The sequence below is a fragment of the Canis aureus genome, chromosome 15 (genome assembly GCF_053574225.1).
Source record: "Canis aureus isolate CA01 chromosome 15, VMU_Caureus_v.1.0, whole genome shotgun sequence".
NCBI lineage: Eukaryota > Metazoa > Chordata > Mammalia > Carnivora > Canidae > Canis > Canis aureus.
The window spans coordinates 8,374,487-8,391,387 of record NC_135625.1 but is presented as its reverse complement, the minus strand read 5'-3'; the positions used below and the strand labels follow the sequence as shown (position 1 = coordinate 8,391,387).

General features: G+C 34.2%; 1 long non-coding RNA gene across 1 annotated transcript in view; it reads right to left on the bottom strand.

Annotated features, from left to right (window-relative positions):
• LOC144284247 (uncharacterized) overlaps window positions 1–13,568 on the bottom strand; it is a 76,240-nt gene extending 62,672 nt beyond the window's left edge. Inside the window, exon 1 of the long non-coding RNA XR_013352612.1 lies at window positions 13,501–13,568. This is a non-coding gene — a long non-coding RNA (uncharacterized LOC144284247). The remainder of the gene's footprint in view (window positions 1–13,500) is intronic.
• Between the last annotated feature and the right edge of the window lie 3,333 nt (window positions 13,569–16,901).

Sequence of the window (16,901 nt, the reverse complement as noted above, 5' to 3'; positions counted from 1 at the left end):
TTAAAGAATATATATTAATTTTCTATGGTTGTGTAATAAATTACCATAAACCATTTAACTTAAAACAATCCCCATTTAATAACTCAAGTTTTTGTAAGTCAGAAGTGTAGCAGGGTTGGTTAGATTCTCTGTTCAGGTTGAAATCAAAATGTTGACCAGCTATTTTCTCATCCAGAATTAGGGCTCTCCCTTTCAAGCTCATTTGGATTCTCAAAAGAAAATTAGTTCCTTGAAGTTGTAAGACTGAAGTCCTCATTTCTTCAATGTCTGTTAAATGAGAGCTGCTCTCAGCTTCTAGAAGCCACCTACTTCCATGTCAGATAATCTCCTCTATCTTCAAGCCATCCACAGTGCATCACATCCTTCTGTTTCAAATGTTTCCATCTGCTAAGCCAGATAGAAACTGTTTTTGAAATGCTTCACAGGATTAGTTCATGTCCAATCAAATAAATTTCCTGTGCTATACAACATGATATGATCACAGAGGTGACATTACATCATATTTCACAGGTATAGGGTGGCACAGTTTTGGGCTGCCATTTTGGAATCCTGCATATCATGGGGTGGATCCTCAGATCTTCAGATTTAAAAGAAAAAGGAAATATGGAGGGGTACAGGAGAAAAAGAAAAAAGGAAGATGACACAGATACTTAAAACAATCGATGATTAAGACAGGCACTCAGAATTCCTATTTGTTTTGAATATAGAATTTATTTTAGAAAGAAGTTTCAGAGGAAAAATGGAGTTATAAATTTGAAGGCAGAGCACTGTAGTATGAATTGGGATTATACCGGCCTATTGTTCTTTCAAGAAACTTGGCAGAGATGAAAATGGTGCAGAAATTAAGAAAGTCAAGGATGAGAGAGATTTGGGTGTTTATGTTTTGAGGAGATCCAGGAGAGAGGAAAAGCTTAATGAAGGCCAGTAAAAAAGAATCAAATTAGTTAAGAATCCCATGTATAAAAGTTTTAAAAAATTAACAAAGCACATGAACTGAGGGTACACAAAAAGCCTATGTGGATTTTTTTTTCTTATACAAAGTAAGTCTTTGCTTGTTTAGTAATACAAAAGTAAGTGGCTCTGGCATTTTCTGAGTGTGCTAACGTTTCTCCTGGTGTGTGCCTTGCAGTCCCTCAAAGTATATCTTAATTGCATTCTGAGCATATTTTCCAAAACAAAATGGTCTGAAAAGAAGGTGACCAAATATTTGAAATGACAACACTCCAAGAATAGCTAGATACCTGGTTGGCATACTCAATTAACATGGAAATCTCACTGAGGTTAGGATTTAAACTGTTAGGCTTAGAATAACTAACAGGCACATGTTCAATATATTATAGTTTTTTTCTATGAGTTTAGCAACTAAATTGCATAAATATCTATTTTTCAATGGTTATTTTAACCAAATAACTACATGTTCCATTTATTTGTAACTGATTGGCAAAAGACTCAAAAAGAACTCAATAAACCCAAACATGCTTCTTAGTACAAAATACACAATTAACATTAGAATTGTCAACATACACAATTTTTTTAAGACTGAGTAACAACATAGCATGTTTACTATTGTATCAAAAAGGAAATACAAGATTTCCCCTATGTTTGTCATTTCTGTTAACACACACATCTTAAAACATCTTTGTAAATGACTATTTTATATAACAGAACTATGTTCATTATTTAAAAATGATAGCTATATATTTTGGGGATAAAATCCCTATGTTGGAAGAAAAATGTTTACCTAAGAGAAAGTTAAGATGGAGCACAGTCTTTGGAATATTGTGGTGTGTGTGTGTGTGTGTGTGTGTGTGTGTGTAAGTAACAACATACTAAGTATTGTAAGTAGATCTAATAATTAGAGATAATTTCATGATTCCAAAGCATGGTAGACCAAATAATTGTTCTTCAAAGATGTCTGTTTCCTAATATCCAGACCTGTAATTATGTTACCTTGCATGGCAAATGGACTACTGGTTATTACCTTAAGAATCCTGGAGGTGAGGGGCATCTGAGTAGCTCAGTTGGTTGAGCCTCTGCATTCAGCTCAGGTCATGATCCCTGGCTCCTGGGATTGAGACCCACTTGTATGGTATCCTCAGCAGGGAGTCTGCTTCTCCCTTTCCTCCCTACTTTAGGCTCTTCTATCTGTTTCTCTCTCTCTCTCTCTCTCTCTCTCAAATAAATAAATAAATAGTTTTATAAAAGGCATTAAAAAAAAAAGAATCCTGGAGATGAGACCATTATCCTGGATTACCTAGGTGGGCCCAACACAATCACAAAGGTTCTTATAAAATGGAGGCCAGAAGGTTAGAGTCAGAGAAGGAGATACAATAACAAGCAGAGGTTCAGACGATGTGATGATGGGATCATGAGAGAAGAATAAAGATGCTCTCTAGAAACTAGAAGAGGCAAAGGTACAGATTCCAGTTTTTGCCTTCTCCCTTTCCCACAAGGAGTTTGAACAGAAATGCAGCCTTTCTGACTCCTTTTAGACTTCTGATATCTAGAACTGTAGCATAATAAATTTCTGTGGTTCTTTTAAGCTACTAAGTTTGTGGCAACTTATTACAGAAGTAACAAAAAACTATTACACCAAGTGCAGTCTAATGTAACTAGCCACACTCCAGGTAGTATGTTTAATTCAATGCTTTTCTTTCCATAATTATGGCTATATCACACGTAAAAATAATTGTTTAGCTTATAAAGAATGGTAATTTTAAAAGTTGATTAAAGCATTTCAGAAAGGCTGAGCAAAATCTCAAGATTCCTGTCACACTTTTAACTACTCAGTGATTAGATTAATCCTGGTTCTAGTAAAGTTCCAGTAGGAGGAATTTAGTAACATGCACAAAAGAAGTGTTATGAGTCTTATGATGTAATAGGGATAAGACTTTTAGTGTGTTGACAAAAGACAGGACTTTATCAAAGATCTGTGTTTCTAGGTAGCATCTGGCTGAACAGTTCTAACAGAGGGATAGAACATGACTATGTCTCAGGAGGGTCCTCTTTCTGCCTGGGTAGCCTACAAATTGAAAAATGGCCTGTCCTCATTGCTGAAGTCTTTCTTGGCCTTCCTGCTTTGTGTCATGTCCTCTTGCTGAGGATGAGAGTTCAGAGACCTGAGATCTAGCTTCCAGGTATCTCATACAGATGCAATCTCAGCAGTTTGCCATTTGGGAGCAACACTTCTCTATTCCTTGCTCTTGTTTTTTACAAGATAAGATATTCCTTTGTTACCCTCAAAGCTACTCCATAAGTAAATTTAGGAAACTTCCACTTATGTACGAAGGATTGATCCAATGGTTTTCTCTCTGTTCCCTCCTTAAACCCCAGCAATACAAATAAAATATTCAAATTGTATTCCAATGCAAGTACAGATAAGAAATTTTGATGAATTTTGAGGGAAAGTAGATAAATAAGGACAACTGACTTAGCAGAGAAAGGAAGATAATCCTTACAGTCATGGAGCCAATTAATAGCAGCTAATTTATCCAACAGAAAACAGGGGTCTCAGAACTTTGGATGCAACAACTATCTCTGAAGGCTGGAATGTGAGAGTTAAGACTGCAAGTAGTATGACTGAGGCCCCTAGACTTTTTTCTGCAAGGCTTTGCTACCAAGAGAATGTAGATTTCCCACCACAGCATAATAGAGAAAGTAACCTCTCTGAGAAGGCTGGGTTAGTAAGGCTCTGGAATCAAATAACTAAACTCAGAGAAAGAATGAAATTAAGAATGAATGCAAGCCTGCAAAGTGCATGGTGACACCCCTCTGCTCTCTTTTTAACATACTTCCCAGGATTCTTTCTGAGCAGTGGAACAGACCAAACGTCAAAACATAATGACATTTCAGATTTGCCCAGTGGATTAACATACTCTTATTAACCACACTATGGTAAAATTCTTTACTCTGTTAATGAAACCCATCCAAAAAGTGTTTCCAATCGCCACCTTACTGCCCTATTTTTAATTATAGTTTTCCAGAGATTACCATGCATGTGTCCATACCAATAGCAAAAACAAAAAACCAACAAAACGAAACAGCTCAGAAGAAATAAGCAGCATTCTTAGTTTTTTTTTTTTTTTTAGGAGGCAGCGTTCTTAGTTTTAAAAAAATTCCAGTAAATGTATAAAGCCAGGCAACATAAATGAAATGCATTCTTTAAAAATATATCACAATGCTATGCAAATGGAGTGTTCAGAAAAGAAAATAATTATATTTTTTTGGCTTGCAAAGTATAAAGTTTTTAATATGTGTGACTTCTTGGCAATGCCATTAAAGGTAACGGGTGCCCTACTCTCCCTTCTCCTCTTCCTGCTAACTGACATGCATGCAAGTGGCTGGGCCAGCCATGGCAAATGATAAAATGGAAGCCATATGGTGGAACAGTAGAGATTTAAGAATCAATAAACTAGATTCCTAATATAGGGGAGCTATCATGTCAGCCTTCAACTGAGGATATTTAGACAGCTACCTGAAGAGAGAAATATTTGATTTAAGCCACTGTTATTCAGTCTCTACAGTAACCAAATCTAATTGATAATGGTAGATAGTTGATGTCTTTTTTTTAAGATTTTATTCATGAGAGAAACAGAGAGAGAGAGAGAGAGACAGAGACAGAGACACAGGCAGAGGGCTGTGTCTCCATGCAGGGAGCCTGATGTGGGACTCAATCCTGGGACCCAGAATCACGCCCTGGGCTAAAGGCAGGCACCAAACCACTGAGCCACCCAGGGATCCCCAGTTGATGTCTTTCTGATAAGCACACAGACACCACAAAGGAAATAAAGGGAAAACAATGCAAATAAATATTGGGAGCAAGTAGCTAGTGAGTGTCACAAAGTAATAGTAAAAAACCTGCAGTTTTGACCAAAATATCAATAAACTTTATATTTAAATCAAAAATGGATATCAATGTCAACCTAAATATCAAAGGATATAAAGAATATATCAAATGGTACAAAGACCATTTAAGAATAGCAAGCTTCAAAATATTTATCTTCATGTATTGTTTTTCAGAAAGCTACTAGAGTACATGTTTCATAAAAATGATAAAAGTGAATCATAAAAAATAAACAGTGTGGGAAACAAAAGATAAGTATTCAATACAGAAAAAAGGCACAAGACTTCCCAGGAACAAAATAAAATGTTCCTCTACAACAGCTCTTTGTCAGATCTAGAACACAACCAGTTCAGGAAGCAAGATGAACACCAAGTGTTTCAGGAAACATGAGTCCAAGAAAATAAAAGATGGAATGGATATCTTACCTGATAAAATATTTGAGCATGTTGAGATGAGTTCTACAGTTCTCTTGGAAAGCCTAGGTTAATCAATCAGTGATAGGAAGAAAGAAAATACACACATACACTCACATGAAATAATTACTAGCTCCAAGAAAAGCAAAATGCTGTCCCAAACAGGAAATGTAATAGGAACAATAAATGATGGGAGCCAGTTTACTTATTATTATAATAATAAAATTAAATAGTAGAACATTGAGCCAGGAACTGAGACATGAGTACTGGAAAGTATGTGGCGAGGAAGATGGGTAACAGGACTTTGAACAAGGTTACATCATCACAATCCACAGCAGGCAGACAACTATTCATAAACAGAAAAATCTAGAAATTGTGACATTAGCGATTCCAATGTTTAGAAATACAATGCAACATGCCAGAAGAAATAGATGAATGAGTCACATAGGTTTACCTTTGGGGAGTGGGAATCAGGAAAGAAGGATTAAGGTAGAAACTCCTATTCTTCCTTAGATAGCTTATAATGCTATTATTTTCCTAAATAAAACTTACACGTTTAAAAAAATTTTTAAAACTTATCTCCCTACAATTCATGCTTTCATTTTAGCCACATAAAAAATCCAGATATCTACCTGCTTGGAAATGAAAGAGGGTATCAGAAAACTTTCCTGTCATATCAGTTTTAATTTGCCCACAGTACTTCAGTTTGAATCCTAACATAAAGGAAATAAAGAAGCTTTGCTTTCTGTCTGGTGCCCTGAGCATTGGCTTCCTGCACACACCCATACTCAACCACCCATTATATTTCAATATTTCAGTAAGAGGAGGGTACTGAAATAACACAGGATCTTAGATTTATTAACCAAATACTGTCAGTAGACTTAGTGTATTGCTAATTTTTAACCGAAATTCAAATAAGAGATGCACATTCATATCAGTTTCCTTGAAGATACAAGACAGTCTCAGTAACAATGGCGAAGTATTTATAGTTGTCTGTCTTCAAATAATTTAATAGCATTGAGTCATAATCAGAACCTCTATGGGGTTGAGTAGCGCAGGTTAAAATGTTTCTATAACTTAATAAGTATTACCTTATTGTGTAGTGTGATTAAGAAATCATTTATACCTTTAATTTTTCAGTCTGTCTTTGCTTTCTTTCCCTCCTTCCTTTCCTTCCTCTTTCCTTCTCTTTATAAGCTTTTCTCTTAAAAACAGTGATTTTCTTTATTCCTTCCAGAAATACTAGATTATAGGCATATTACTCCCAAACAATAGCTAGAGCAAACCTCATCAATTTAAGAATGGGGAGTGCATCATGTAATGAGTTTATGCCTGTATCTCTGTTACCAAATGGATCTTAAGTGACATCTCAGGGCCTTGTTAATGAGATTGTTCTTATGTAAGGGAATCTGGTAATGGGATCATACCAAATCAGATTATTTAGAGATAATGTTAACACAAATTAAATTAATTAGTGTTCAATTTGTCCTTCACAAACAAAAAAATAAAATAAAACAGCTAACTAGTAATATAGAGTGATACTAGTGATGAAATAACATACTTTAGGATCTAAGCCTAGAATTTGCAAATTAGGAAGTTGATAGAACAAAAGTAGTTGTATATTTAAAAAAGTCATATGTAAGACAAATGCTTTCAAGCCCATCAACAACTGATTCTCCTGCTCATCCAAAGCTTTGTAGGTAGGTCATTCTTATTTCTGCAAATTACATGGTTATTCTATTTTCTAAAGTGTTATTCTATGTACAATTTGGTTTTCCTTCAAAACTACTAAAAAGTCACACCTAATATGTAGCATTATTAGCCTAAGTTTTAGATGCTCTTATAGAAGCCATCAATCCCTCTGTATAATTGCACTCTTAAAGATGTGATTCCACTTATTTATCACATTAGCTGTGCTACTGGTAATTAAAATGCATATCCCACAGAAATCATGTGACCTACTGGGAGAAATGTTTAAGTAGAAGCTCCTCAGGTAATTAATTACACTGTGTAGAAGTAAGTTGAGATATAACACTAAGAGAATATATTGCTATGAATCATAGTTCTTTATGAAACTAACTATGTCTCATATGGACATACTGAAAATGTTTAAAATACAGATTTAATTGCTTCTGATTCTACATGTTAATTTGGCTTTCTTTTTAAAAACACAAAACTTTGATTGTCTTAAATTGATTCTAATGAGTCAAACGCAAGCAGAAACACAGTAATAAAGCAACTTAAATCCAGTTGAGTGACTGACAAGGTTGGAAATCATTGGCAAGTCCAAAAAGCATTCAGTTATATATATATTCAACCTATGCCATTGCAAATAATCATATTCAAGTATTCATTCAGCATGTGATCAGTAAAGACCTCCTATGTATCATCAGCATGTTAAAAAATGGATGCATAATGAGGAATGAGACATGGTCCTTAACTTTATCAAAATCTGTAACACATGCCAGATACATAATATGAAATTGGATTAGGTTCTACAAGTATAGGATGCTTTGAGAGAATGAATAGAATTCACTTAACTCTGATTATGCCTCTCCGAGGTAACATTTACTCTAACATGTAAAATATAAGCGCTGATTACCCTAGCATGCCACCTAGCACGGTGGGGGGACTGTGGAGAATTTCAGGTATAGGCATGAGCAAGGAGTGTGATGTGAAGCTGTATTTGACAGAATCAATCACATGTAATGGAAAACATGTTTTTACTAGGGATAAACTGTAAGGACATAGTAATACAAAAAATGACAATAATATTTGCAATGTATATCCCATATCTGAACAATTTAGATTACTGCATTAAAGACTGCCTGCAGAATACATTTATGGGATATGCTTCTGGCTAGGACACTTCAGAAATCTTGAAGACAACATTTTGAATGGATCATAGCAACTTTATCTTTGCTTTTTCCTTACAGAAGGAGAATTAGAGCACAACTCAAGTCAATTATGATAGATTTACTCTGAAAAGTCTCTACTTTCTGATATATTTCTAAATTACATGGAAAAGTTTAATGTTATCCTGCTAATCATGTTTTTCAAGAAAAAAATATTTTTATCAGGTTAAAATTCATAACAAAACCTGGGGCACCTAGGTGGCTGTGTGGGTTAAGTGTCTGCCTGCCTTCCGCTTAGGCCACTATCCCAGAGTCCTGGGATGGAATCCCATATTAGGCTCCCTGATCAACACGGAGTCTGCTTCTCCATCTACCCCTCCCCACTGCTTGTGCTCCCTCTCCTCTCCTCTCTCTCTCTCTCTCACTCATACTGTCTCTCAAGTAAATAAAATCTTTTAAAAAATTAGCAAAGCCTATTTTAAAAATTTTATTATTAAGTATTAGACAAATTAGAAAATTAAATGTATATTTTGGGGTTTTTTTGTTTTTTTTAAAAATTATTTATTTATTTATTTATTTATGATAGTCACAGAGAGAGAGAGAGAGACAGAGACAGAGACACAGGCAGAGGGAGAAGCAGGCTCCATGCACCGATTGGGATTTGATCCCGGGTCTCCAGGATCGCATGCTGGGCCAAAGGTAGGCGCTAAACCGCTGCACCACCCAGGGATCCCTGAAATGTATATTTGAATTCCAATTCAAAGATGGTAAAACAAACTTCATTTGAATTTTTCCTGAAAAAAAAAACACATAACTTCTGAATGTGCAATATTACTAAACCAAATAATAATGTTGGAAAGGACTCTGAAATGTATAGATCCAAATGATCTGTTCCAGCTTCATTAAGTACTGAGTTCAGTTTTTGTATCCCAAACTATTGTTGAAGCATGAAGTTCACTATGTTATTTGCAGAGATTAACTGGCCATGAAATCATCAAAATTTAATCAGCATTTACATTCATAATATTAATAGGGATAAATTCAAAGCAAGTTACCTGAAAAACTACTGAACAAAAAAGCTGACAGAGGCAGATAGGTATTTTACATATAAACATTATTATTTTCCAGTTTTTCTTATAAAGTAGCACTATGATTTTGTAAGACCAACAAACTAATATCTAACACGTACATTTGCCATGACATGTGTGAAAGACAATACTGATTAGAAATGTTAGGTGAATCTGATGCAAGAAGGAAGCTCGTGGGATACTCTCCAAGGGCACTATACCTGGGAGTGGTCAGCAACTGACTAAAGATATCAAAGACCAATTATTGAGCAAATAAATCCAGAAAAGCCTTTTTCATTGTACTTGACAAATGCACAGAAATTGTTAATACAGAATACTTCCAATACAGGCATTTGTGTCCATTATCTTAATGGTGATACGAAGCAAGAATTGTGTTGTCTTTTTTTTTTTTCTGTTTTTTGGGGGGGGTTGGAGGATCTACTACCAACAAATACAGCTAGCTCTGTGTTTGTGTTATATCAACGAAGAGATGTGAAATGGACTTCACACTTCAGGTTTTGAGTAGAAATATGTTTTAAAGGCAGAAGCTTGCACTAAATTAATATTGGTGCATCAAAATATAAATCAAATACTAGTTTCCTTAGTAAGATTGACTTGGCCAAAAAAATCATTAAGTTGCACAAACTAAATATATTTGATCACATGTATTAAAATTGTGAATATATAAATCGATGTATTAAAATCAATATTTGCTCAATTAATAATATAAGAACTGACTGTAAACAAGTGTTAATTCATGCTGAAGTAAAATGTTTTTCAATGGCAAGAGTACAGTTGCAAATTTGGAACTGAAGAATCAACTCTCAATGTTCCTGTCAGATAAGAAACCAGTTTGGTTCCAACTCTTCAATGATGAGAATTGGATAGTCAATCTTCCTTTGGTATTTTTAATGATTTTAATCCTTTCACACAAGGAAGGAATGCAACATGGCAGATAAGATCCAAGGGCACAAAATAAAGTTGGAAGTTTGGAAGAAAAACATTTGTAGGGAATGTTATGACATGTTCCATAATTTAACAATTATGAGTAAAACAGGTCATGATGCTAATACGTACTTAGTTGAAAGTTATCAGCAATTGTCCCCCATGTCTGTTGATGATTGCAGCCCTTCTGAGAGCTGTGAGGTGGTATCTCATTGTAGTTTTGATTTGTATTTTCCTGATGGTACGTCTTTTCATATGTCAATGTCTTCGGCCCTTTTTTTAAAATGGATTGCTTTTGAGATGTTGAGTTTTAGAAGTTCTTTACATATTTTGGATACTAACTCTTTATCTGATATGTCATTTGCAAATATCTTTTCTCATTTGTAGGTTGCCTTTGAATTTTACTTGTTTCCATCACTGTTCAAAAGCTTTTTATTTTGATGTAGTCCCAATAGTTTTTGTGTTTGTTTGCCTTGTCTCAGGAGACATATCTAGAAAAAAGTTGCTATTATAGTCGATGTTAAATAAGTTACCCCTGGGTTATTTTCTAGGATTTGTATACTTTCAGGTCTCACATTTTGGTCTTTCATACATTTTGAATTTAAGTAGCAGCATTACTTACAATAGCCAAGATACAGAAGCAGTCTAAGGTGTCTATCAATTGATGAATGGATAAAGAAGATGTAGTGTATATGTATATACACAATGGAACATTATTCAGTCATAAGAGAATGAAATCTTGCCACTTGCAGCAATATGTATGGAGCCAAAGAATATAACACTAAGCAAAATAAGTTACAAAAAGACAACTACCATATGATTTCACTAATATGTGGAATTTAAGAAACAAAACACATGAGCAGATGGGAAAAGAGAGAGAGAGAGTGAGTGAGAGAGAGATACAAATCAAGAAACAGACTCTTAATCAAACAAATTAATTGGTGGTTACCAGAGGGGAGGAGGCTGGATGCTATGGATTAAATAGGTGATGGGGGTTAAGGAGTGTACTTGTCATGGTGAGCACAGGGTAATGAATGAAAGTATTGAATCACTGTAATGTATACCTTAAACTAATGTTAACTACGTATGTTAACAGGAATTAAAATAAAAACTTTTTAAATAGGAACTTATAAAAATATAAAAGAGGGAAGTTATCACCAATCCCTTATTATTTTAATACAATGCTTTGTATTTTTTTTTACATTTTTATTTATTTATGATAGTCACAGAGAGAGAGAGAGAGAGAGAGAGAGAGAGAGGCAGAGACACAGGCAGAGGGAGAAGCAGGCTCCATGTACCGGGAGCCTGATGTGGGATTCGATCCCGGATCTCCAGGATCGCGCCCTGGGCCAAAGGCAGGCGCCAAACTGCTGCGCCACCCAGGGATCCCTGCTTTGTATTTTTCATTAATTAGATCAATCAATGATAGATCCACGGATTTGAATCTATTTTTAAACATTTTTTCATCAAAAAACTTGCTTAAACTGAAAAGATTTATACTATAAATTTTTAGGGGAGTATACTTCAAAAACCAAGTATAACTCTACATTTGGATAAAAATTATAAATTAGTATGCTGAACTTGCTTTATAATCTCCTCTCCTACTTTTATCAACATGCACCTCTGTCTCGCTTCTTTGACATATATTTTTCAAACTATATAAGAGGTTAAATATGTATTACCTCCTGCAAGTAGTGAGGTTATAATCCACTCTAGATTTGGTAGTAAGTACATAACAAGCACTTTCACCACAATAAAAACTGTAAATATTGATAGACCTCTTTAAAGTGGACCTAAAAATATTCTATACAGGGAACTTCTATTTCATTCATAAATAACTGACTAGATGTGATGTGTAAGGACACAGTGTTATTAGAGCAAAACTGATTCTTCTAGCTCATCTCCAGTCTGTTCATTTTTAAGGATCAACAAGTATATGTTTTGTGAATATTTTCTTTTTTTAATGCTATGTTTATTTTGATCTATTGGATATACTTTTATCCTTACCAAACCTAATAATGAAAATTGATATGTTCCATGTTTTGTTTTCATTTTTCCGGAATTTCAGTTTCTTGTTGGATTCTTCAGAAGTATTAGTTTATGACAGATGAGAGGGTAATGATGCTTTAGACATGATTTTAGAAGCACTGATATAGTTCATATTCCTACACCGTGTTCTTCCTGTAGTCTATCACTTCGAGCACACTTTTAAGGTTCTCATTTGTACTTTCCTTTTTCAGACCTAAAGTTCTTCAATTGCAAGAAATTATCTACAGCTATTTCTGGATCATAATAGATGCCTCAAACACAGTATAAAATCAATGACTAAATAGTTACATAAATAATTATTACAAGTATAACTGTAACAACACACTCATTCATACAATATACACTCTTCAAGGCTACAATATCGCTAAATTTAAAGTAGGTAATTCTAAATGTATTTTGATATGTGACAGTATTAAACAGAATTGTCAGGGCAGTCTTGGAGTATAGTAATTTATATGCAAGTGCAAAATTATTCTCCAAAATACAAATGGTATTTATCTTGCTATCTTTTGGCTGCTGTGACTTTGGGTGACTATTATTTTCTTCTTCGAGCTCTGCTATATTTCTTATCATTCTATAATGTATAGCTGATATCATAGCAATAATGATACTGGGTTCAAATACAGCTTCAATGTAATATGACCACCATATCCACTTAAACATGACCTTTTGTTATGTTGCACATATTTTATGTAACACAATATTATTAGATATAGTAGGAAAATACAAATGTAGCTTCCTCAAGCATCATGTGCTAGTACCCAAGTTAAATAAAATACAGAACAATTATCATACTTTCTGATCCATTGCTTATCAAGAAATATTTACTTTTATATTACCTATTATTAGGAATTTACTGATTACCTATTATTAGGAATGTAATTACATGTAAAATATATGTAATATATGTGTGTATATATACATATGAGTGTGTGTGTGTGTGTATATATATATATATATGATTAGTAAAGCAGATGTAAATTCTTGCCCATGCAGGCCTTATATCCTAGGTTGAAAACTGAGACATGCACAATAACTTTTTCTAGAATGTTCGAAAAGGACATAGTGTCAGCAAGTTGACCTATAACACTTTTGGATGATCATTTTGTTGGATGAGTTCTTTTTACCATTTTGATTATTTTGGTCTCGTCTAAAACACAAGGATAGCACACTATCACTTGATATACAAAAATATGCTTGAAGTATATTTTTTTCTGCACAAATACAGTGTGGTTCCTCTACCTTGTAGTCAAAATTCTCCATAGAAGAGTTCTCAGAATAGAAAACATTGCATTGAGGTTACTTAGCATCTCATCTGTCATACTTACGTAGACTTAAAAGAGGGGAAAGAAATCATACACAATGTCCTCAGAAGACAGCAGTCCACCTTTCAGCTATTTGAGAAATAGAATTATTATAAACTTAATAAAGTATTCTGCAGTTATATATTCCAACTAGCTTAAATTATTCATTTCATATCCTAGTACTTCCCCCCACATATGCCACTTTATGGTTTTAAGCTAGTTGATTTATAAAAATGTCATCAACATAGTGCAAATTAATGATTCCAGCGATACACATTTGCGATACCTTTGGTATGTGACAGGCAATTAAAAAAAGTTGTATTGATTTGTCTAAAATGTTAAATGACATAATAGCCATACAGTAAAGTATTGAATAATTTAAGTAAATCAATGTTTTCTGAATTTTGTAGGAGTACAAACTGTCTTGGGTGCTAAAGTAAATCAATATAATAAAATAAATATGAAGCAGTTTATAATGACGAATGTATGGGTTGATAATAACCAGAGGTAGAATCTGATTTAGCCATTGTAACAAACAACTTCCAGGCATCTTTTGTGCACTATTCCCATCAGAAAACATGGTATTATATAGTCAATTGATTTTAGCACTTAAATAGCTTTTCATTTGCAAGACACCTAGCCTCAGTATAAGCTAAACCTTTCCCAGAGTGTCATTAGTTATGGCTTGATTTAGAATGATAATACATATTTACTACCATTACAGCGATTTTGCGTGTTTTATGTGGTCTGTAAATAATGTTACATTTTATGAGGAAATGAGAAATGTTCATTTGTTGTTCTCCTATATTTGCAAGATTTAGGATTTAGCATTTTTGTACTTTCACAGATCTCTTTTTACCCTCATTTCCAATGGTAAATCCAATGAAAAATATTTATTTTCATGTAGCTAGGTCTGTATGCATTTTTTAGTTTCCCATTTTATTTAGAAAATAGAAGCATAGTATTATATGCGTATGTAGGGACATGTTTCTCCTACATAGTGTGTCTTTGTGGTTTACTACAATTTGAAGACTAATGAAATCTTTGGACCCTTTCCATAGGAAAAAAAAAGAAAATATGAATGTAGACATAAACACAATGCTATATATAATTTAAGAGAATTCAGATTTATCCCGAATTCTTTTCACATTCATACACAAAGAGTAACAATTAAAACATGGAAAACAGCCATAATTGCAGTGCTGGAAACTTTAAATACTTCAAAATTGTAGCTAGACTTAAAATGATGAATATAGATAATTGCTATAAATACTTTGCCCGTAATTTGTATTATCCCTTCACTATTAATTCAGAAAAAAGAAAATTCCCCAGGAAAGGGCAACGATGTGAGAACATCACTGAGAAAAGATTGGTGGAACTAAAAGGAGTCATTCCTGAAATAGGAGATCCAGAGTGGACAAAGGACTAACACCCAAATTACAGAAAAGGAAATACACACACACATCTCATTGAGACCTGCTAGAAAATCATGGTGGATTAGGTATGGGCCATGTTGCCACACGGAAATTGGATGGATTATTTTATACTGACCTTGGTAAAATGATTTGGACTCTGATACAACCCTCTTCTGCAAACTGGGGATATTAATATGATTTATTTCGTGCATCTGATGGTTAATTCCATACAAAGTATTTAGTTAAATTCCTGGCATACATTTGGTAGGAAGATTGTGACTAAACTCAGAATGTGCTTTCATTTCTATACCAATTCTGTTTGTTATACGAGTTGTTCTGAACTCAAATGTGGGACATCTTGGAGATAGGGAAAAGCCTTAGAATGTTTGGAATGTTTGGAGGGACAACCAGGCTAATCAGATTTTTTATCCCTCACTTATCATACTAAACAGTAGGCAACAGAAACATCTACCCTAAGGGAAGGAGGGAATAATGAGGACCCTTTGGCCAGAAAGCAGAAAAGAACCCTGTGCAAGAGACACAGATTAATCAAAAGGTTCCATGCTCAAAGGTCCAGTCATAGATAGGCATACCATCTGGAAGTATATATCACCACACATGCAGCACCAGACCTGGAGGCAGGGTATAGTAAGCTATATGTAGTACTCTCAAAACAACCTAATGGGAATCTCAGATTCAAAAAAAATATTTATATTGGAATATAAAACCAAGAATCAGCAAAATGTTCAGAAAAGATAATCTCGTAAACCTAAGAGATCAAATTCAATAAACAGGTAATAATTTTTCTATAACGAAAGTTAATGTATAAAGCAGCAGATAAAAATATTAAAATAAATATATAAAAAAACAAGACTGATATGAGAAGGCCCTGCATCCATAAGGTAACATACTAGAGATTTTTCAAATGAAATATTTTATTTTAGGAAAAAGAAAAAAGAAAAGCTCAATATTGAACTGAATAGGAGAATGAGAGGAGAATGAAAAGAGACACTTAATGAGCAGGCAAATAAAATGGGACCATGTTCCCAGGGAAAGGGCAATGCAAAGGGAGATAAAATCATGAATGAAGAGTTAATAAGTATAGAAATCAAATTATAACTTCTCGAAGGAATGAGCAGAAGGCAGGGTAAGAAAGGTGAAAAGAGGAAAGTGTCACTCATTTTTAAAAACATACAGAGAAAAGTTAAAATGCTGACTAAAAAATACCAATAGTATAACTATGACATTTTTAAGGAAAAAATGTAAATAAAAGCATAAAATATTAGTGTAAATTAAATCCTCAACCCTATCCATGAACTCGAGACTCATAAAACCAGCTTCTCATTTAACAGCTCCATTTGCATGTCTGATAGATATCTCAAATACAGCTTGTTGAAAACAGAACTCCTGACTTTATCTCCATATAGACAAAATCTCTCCATCAGCCCTCTACATCTCAGTAAATGGAAACTCAATGGTCGGCGGCTAGAACAAGGATCTTAAATGATCTCTGACTCTTCTCTGTCCTTCAAGTGTATATCCATTCCAACAAAAAATCTAATTCGGACCTCATTCCAAAATATAGGCAATATCCTACCAATTCTCAACACCTCTATCACTTGTGCCTTTTTTCTAAGCTACCATTTTTGCTTACCTGGATATTTATTTTACACAAATCTCATATTAGCCATTCTAAATCTAAATCTGCCCAAAACCTTCTAAAGACTCATCATTTCACTCTAAATTAAACTCAAGTCTTTTAGAGCTTGCTGGTTTCTACATGGTTTGGCCTTTAGCCACATTTCTGACCTCATCTCAATTATCTTCATCCTACCTGGCCTTTTTGTTGGTTTTTGACCATGCCAAGTGCCATTTACTTTTTTCATAGATTCTGAATTTGGTTTTCGGTCTGCCCCAAATTTACTTTGCTCATCTCTTGGCTTCACTTGACAGGGATCATGAGTAAGTTCCAGACATCAATGGATGTCCTTCCCTTCTAAAATCCATAGC